Below are 7203 nucleotides of genomic sequence, written 5' to 3'. Positions count from 1 at the left end.
AAATTGTTCATTTTAATTTGGATGATCCAGTTTAAAGGTTGAGAGGTCTGGATTTAGACAGTTCGTCTTCCCACTGATCGGCAACCATTTAGTGCTTTGGGAACCTGCCTGCCTTGGGTCCTCCTCTGCCTCTAACAGCCAGAGATGCAAATAGATGTGTTGGGGTGTTCATGCTTCTTTGTTTAACTGAATGTCTTTCCTTGTGTTTTGGGGGACACTTGTTCTTAGCATGCCCACATCCACCCAAGATCCACAACGGGCATCACATTGGAGGACATGCATCTGCATATCTGCCTGGGATGACTGTCACCTACACTGGTGACCCAGGCTACCTGTTGGTGGGAAAGGCCTTCATTTTTTGTATACACTAGGGAACCTGGAGCCAATTTCACCATTATTGCAAAGGTAATTCTCTTTCTTGATGGGTTTTTATGGAAAATTGATGCATGAGGCTAAGAAGGCTGAGAGATCATATCAGAGAGGATCATGAAATGAGTATCAACAGAGGAGGAGAAGAGCAGAACAAAAGGAAGGAAGGATCCTCAACTCTACTGAACAAGAAGGAAGAACAAATGGAACTTCCAGTAATATGATAGACATCAAACACCAATTTAAAATGCTTTATGAGCTTTTAACTAATAAAAGGTTTCAGCTCTAAAGGACCTCAGAGGGTCACAGGTGACCCTCACAAATAGCCGTAGAAGGGAAATCAGAGACAAGAAGCACACTTTGTTGTGAGGAAAACTGAAGCCTGAAGCAAGGTTGAAAGTAATTAATTCCTAGAATTACTGGATATGGAGCCTCACTATAATCTCCAAGCCCACAGGTGAGGTGATTATTTTATCTCTTCCCTGGAACAAGTCCCCAGGAATTACTTACTTCATTCTTGTCTATGTTTTGTGAAAATGGCATCTGACTTAAAAATCTTGGTTAGCATTATTCTCAACAGCTACAAAATGTGGATATAAAAATAATATTCTCTGACTCGGCGTTGTACTGAGGTCTTTACAAAAGTTCTTTGTGTTAGTCCCCAAAAGAATCTGATAAGGTGGGATTATTCTTCTTGCCATCTTCCAGAAAAGGACACTGAGGTTTAGAGAGATCCAGTAACTAGTCCATGGTCCACAGCTCACGAGTGGTGGTGCCAGGATCAGAGCCCTGCTCGGCCCCTGCTTTTGAACACGGCACTGTGTACTGTCCCCTTTTAAATGTGGTTCTTTTGACTTTGCAAAACTACAAGTTAGTGTTTTGCTTTGTTTGTTTTTTTCCTTCTCTATTCTGTCCTTTTAGAAATACTAGGCTTCGGACAGGGAGGAGGGAGGAGGGATTTCAGACCTGCCTGTGGTTCTAATGTTAAGGAGCAGTTAGTCCTATTGCTGTTTCCATTACAGGATCATAGGGCCCTCCCCAACCTAAACATCTCAGAAATCCTTCTTGTCCTCGTAGCCCTCCGATTTTAGAGACAAAGAAAATGAGGCCCTCCACAGAGATGGTAAGTGACCCCTGTGTTTATTTCCAAGAAGGGACAGCACAAACTACAGAGTCCCTGTGGCTCTGCAGACACCGGAAAGCTCACCCCTCCTTGCTTTAGTTACATGAAGAAGTATGAAGATTCAGGGAGTAGTTCAAAGATCAATTACCTAAACTAAGAATCTAGGAAGGTTCTTCTCCTGAAAACAGAAGAGTAAAATTCTGTTCTCTTGTCAGCAGTTTTGAAAGTCAAACCATAGAAAAGCTAAAGTAGGAAAAAAAAGAATATATATGAAATAGCTAGAAGGCAGCCAACTTTTTAAACTTTGTGATATGATAAAGAAAATCATAAAAGGCCAATAAATTTGATTTAGAACTTACGTACTTTGAAAAGTAAATATGCAGGCAGCAGACAGATGGGAGAATATGTGAAAAATATAATGAACAATTAATAGTGTTATCATACAAATAGTAGGAGTGGTGGTTGTGGTCGTAAGAGTTGTAAAAGTTAACATATACTGAGCACTTAATGCCACTGTTCAAAGTTTAGATACAGAGATTCTAATTTAATGCACACAGAAACCTATGTGGAGGGTAGTCCTTTTATTTCCCCCATTTTATAGATGTGGAAACTGAGACACACAGGTTTTAGGTAACTCGCCCAAGACTACAAAATGGGGTAGCCTGCGTCCAACCAGGCAACCTACCTATCTGTAGAGCCTGTGTACTCTAACAGTAATTCAGTGGACAAAGACCTTAAATACACAATTCAACAAAAGAGAAAATTCCAGTGTTAGGAGGAAATGGACAGCTATTAGGCCAAGGTCCCAAACACTAGACAATAAGCAGCTCTTTAGATTCATGAAGGAGATATAGACAAAGTATTAGAATGGGCCAAATAACTGTTAACCAGCAGATTCCTGGAACTCAGACCTTAGTGTAGACTCCTCAGGAATTGGGCTAGACCACATGTGAACTCCTTTGGTCCCTCTGGACTCAGACCCAGACTAAAAGCAGGTCTCCTTGCACTCTTGTTCCTAGTCTCTTTACCCTACCTAATCTTGGTCCTTGAAATCTTACCACTCTGTAGTGAGAAGAGGTAAAAAAAAAAGGTCAGACCATGGAAAACAGAGAAAAAAGACAGTATTTTCCCCTACGGCTTAAGACAGATTGCTCAAAATACCAGTCCTAGGCCTTCCTAAAAAGGAAGCTGGGGAAATAGATTGGGGAGGTGTTCCAGGCTTGAAATAACCCACCATAGGGAGTTTTGAGAGAGAATAGCAATCCAATAGGGAAAGGAACCTGTGAGTGCTAGCATCACAGAATGAAAAATGTCTTGGAATTCTCAAACCCACCACAACCCCTATTTCAATGGCTGAATTATGCTAGTGCCCTGACTCATATCAACATCTTTCTCAGAGTAAGGGGTGATGGTGAGCTCCCCCTTAAGACCAGAACATGCTGCTAACAACATATACAACCCACATTTAACTGTGCTGTCTCAAGACTAACATAGCATAGTATTGCGTGACAACTAAATAAAGTCAACTCCAGAAATAATGTAAAAACTAAGAAAAGACTTTCTTGGAATATCTCAAAGAGACTCAGAGAAGGATTACACTATGTGACACTCATAAAAATGTCCTAAAATCCACTTTACCCATTTTCAGGTAAACCCCAGGGTTCCGTTCACTAAAGCAACTGCTTTTCTAGAACCTAGCTTCTCTCCCTCACACCCAGACTCTCTCTCAAAAGCTCCAGCTCAAGTCGGCTTGTCTGATTTCTACCACTCCCCCCACTCTCTGGATCTCCTATGCCACAAAAGTCTCCATGACATTTCTAAGGTAAATGGAGTTTATTCTGCATAGTTCAACACAACACAACACTGAAAGAGGAGCAGAGAAGTGTAGACACTGTCTTAGAATGCAAGATTGGGAGAAAGTGTGTAAATATATATTTACCCTGGCACATAAATATCTAGAAACTGTTTAACTTCACTAAAACTGAAGAAATGCAAAAGAAAAGAACAAGGTACTATTTTTTTGCCCCTTAAATTAACAACAACAAAAAAGTTCTTATGTGAACGCCCAATAAAAAGCAATGTGTCATGAAACTCATATGTTGAAGGTACCATTATAATTGGCAAAAACCCTATGAAGAAAAATTATGCAATGTAAGTGAGGAGTAATACAAATAGGCATGCCAATTATCCCTCCTAGGAATCCAATCTTATGAAATAATGTAAAATATGAAAAATATTTCATGCGTTTTTATCAAGGGTTTCATTACAAATAAAACTGGAAGCAACTTAAAAGTACAACAGAAATATTGGACTACACTATGATAATGCACTAGAATAGTTTACATTAGTTTGCCTCTGTCATAATTTGCATTTCTCTCGTATAACTATGTAAAAACTTAGATACATGGGACAATGTACCAGAAGGGAATGTACCAAAACATTTCAGGGTAGTAGGATTATGGGTGATATTTTTCTTTTCTTCTGTTTTATATGTTTTCTGCTGTAGTTATATTACTGTTATGATAAAATACTAAGTTAAAAGGAAATAAACAGGGGCCAGCCCCATGGTATAGTAGTTAAGTTTGGTGTGTTCCACTTTGGTGGCCCAGGTTTGTGAGTTTGGATCCTGGGCAAGGACCTACACCACTTATCAGCCACGCTGTGGCAGTGACCCACATATAAAAAATAGAGGAAGATTCACACAGATGATAGCTCCAGGCTAATCTTCCTCAAACAAAAAAGAGGAAGATTGGCAACAGATGTTGAAGATTGGCAACAGATGTTATCTCAGAGCTAATCTTCCTCAGCAAAAAAAATATTTTTTTAATTTAAAAAAAAGAAAAAAACAGACTTCGCTGAGTACACAAGATAAGATGAGGTTGTATGAGTACAAACATGGCTTTTTATATTAGAAAAAATTAAACTGTGTACTGCAAAAAATCAGGAAGAATTGTCACTGGCTAAGACCTTCTGTTTGATCACGTTGTCTGCTCCTATGATGTTTTCTTGGCTTTTATCTTCCTATTAGGCCTACGTGATTCTCTTACACTTGGTAAGTTTTATTTAGGGTTTGCTGAGGATCTCTAGCATCTTCAACAACAAATATCCACTTATAATGAATGAAATGTAAAAAGAGAGATCAAATTATCTTACACTGCAATTTCAACTAGAAAGAAAATAATGAGGGGGATTCTGGGAAGACAGCAGTGTAGAGGACTCTGAACTCACCTCCTCCCTCAGACACAACAAATCTACAACAACCTGTGGAAGAATTAACTTGGAGAGAATCCCCACAACAAGGGACAACACACACAGGGGTGGAAGAGGCAGAAACACAGCTCTGCTGAGAAAAAAAAGCAAATCCTAGCCACAGTGCGTCAAGGCCAGGAGCAATCTTAAAGGTACGAAGCTTTTCCTGGAGGAGCAGGGGTATCTGAGCAGGAGATCTATGCCACAATAGGCATCCCAGCCTTTGAATTTAATACAACTGAGATGAGTTCCCATAATATCTGGCTTTGTTGGCTTTTAAAACTAAGAGGGAATATCTCCAGAAAAACAAGCAAATTTCAGATAAAGAAAAGCCTTCTCTTACTGGCCCAGGCACAGGTTCACCCATTCCAGAAACTGACAGAAAAACACCAGAAAGAAACGTGCATAGTCCTTTGGTAAACGAGACTCTCTGGCTAAGCTCTGAGTGCATCTCAGAGAGGCAGGAGGCAGCTGGGCAACCTCCCCAGGGACTGAGACACTGGAGGCAGCCAGTACTGACCTAGTGCAGTTGTGCTGACATGGATGCTGGCAGACGCCACTGGATTTCTTCCTGTGGCCTGTTAGAACAGCGCTTTGCCCCCTGCCCACTAGAGCACTGATTTAATCCAGCTCAGCCATGGCAGGCAGCCCACCGTAGGGACTGGCCCTACCCACCAGCAAACCCTTGGGGAACTTATAGGCCCAAGTAGACAGGGTGTGTGGGACCTCTGCAGCAGGACGAGTGGTCCAGCCTTAGCAGGGCAGAGCATGAGCTGGGTGATGGGCCTGCCTTGGTGGGGTGTGTGGGCCTCCAGGCTATGGAGCAGCAGATTTGTGCCCCTTGTTATCTCAAACAGCCACACAGAGGACCAGCCTCTCCTTCCAATGCCTGAAACAATGGTGTGCTGCCATGCCTGGGACCTGCCCCACCCAGCTGCTCTCCTGAGAGAGCTAACAACAGGCTCACACTGCAGGGAGCCTCACCAGAGGCCTGCAGCAATTGTGGGCCCCTGAGCCTAGTAACCAGCCACCTTGGGGGCCTGACTCATTTAACAGCAAAACAGCAGCAGCTGTGTGCTATTAGACCTTGCAGCCAGCCGTGCAGGGGCTTGGCTGCCCAATACAGTGACTAACGTGACCATAGCAGACTCATGTAGCTGAGCCTTACAACCAGCTGGCCCGAAGACCAGCCTAGCCTAGCCATGCACCCAGTGCAAAGCAACCCCTCCACAACAGAAGGGCACATGTAGCCCATACAGGGGACACTCCTGGAATATTTGGAACAGGTGACAGGAGGGAAGCATATTGCTGGGCCCCATAAGGCATCTCTTACATAAGGCCACATTTCCAAGATTGAGAGATGTAGTTAATCTACCTAATACAAAGATATAAGCACAGAGAAGTAGGCAAAGGGAGGAGACAAACGAATGTGTTCCAAATAAGGGAACAGGACAAATCCTCAGAAAAAGAACTAAATGAAACAGAGATAAACAGTCTACCTGATAAAGAATACAAACTAATAGTCATAAGGATGCTCACTGATGTTGGCAGTAGAATAGACGAACATACTGAGAACTTCAATAAAGAAGTGGAAAGTATAAAAAAGAATCAATCAGAACTGAAGAATATGATAATGGAAATGAAAAATTCACTAGAAGGAATCAACAGCAGAGTAAATGACAGAGGAACAGATCAGCAATCTAGATGAAAGAGTAGAGGAAATCAACCAAGCTGAACAGGAAAAAGAAAAAAGAATTGAAAAGAATGAGGACAGTCTATCAGACCTCTGAGACAACATCAAGTGCACTAATATCCATATTATAGGCATCCCAGAAGGAGAAGAGAGAGAAAAAGGGGCAGAGAACCCATTTGAAGAAATAAAAGCTGAAAACTTCTCTAACCTAAGGAAGGAAACAGATGTCCAGGTACAGGAAGCAGAGAGAACTCTAAACAAGATGAACCCAAAGAGGCCCACACCAAGACATATTATAAGTAAAATGTCAAGAATTAAAGGTAAAAGAGAGAAGTCTGAACGTTGCAAGAGAAAGGCAACAAGTTACATACAAAGGAAACCCCATAAGGCCATCAGCTGACTTCTTAGCAGAAACCTTACAGGCTAGAAGGGAGTGGCAATGATATATTCAAAGTGCTGAAAGGAAAAAACCTACAGCCAAGAGTACTCTACCGGCAAGGTTACCATTCAGAAAGGAAGAAGAAATAAAGAGTTTTACAGACAAACAAAAACTACAGGAGTGTATCACCACTAAACTGGCCATACAAGAAATGTTAAAGGGACATATGTAAGTGGAAAAGAAAAGACAATAAATAGGAATAAGAAAATTATCAAAGAAAAAATATCACTGGTAAAGGCAAATATACAGTAAAGGCAGTGGATCAACAACTTATAAAACTAGTATGAAAGTCAAAAGACAAAAGTACTAAAAATGTCTATCTCCATGTTA

The sequence above is a fragment of the Diceros bicornis genome, chromosome 4 (genome assembly GCF_020826845.1).
Source record: "Diceros bicornis minor isolate mBicDic1 chromosome 4, mDicBic1.mat.cur, whole genome shotgun sequence".
Classification (NCBI taxonomy): Eukaryota; Metazoa; Chordata; class Mammalia; order Perissodactyla; family Rhinocerotidae; genus Diceros; species Diceros bicornis.
Note: the sequence above shows the minus strand (reverse complement) of the source record.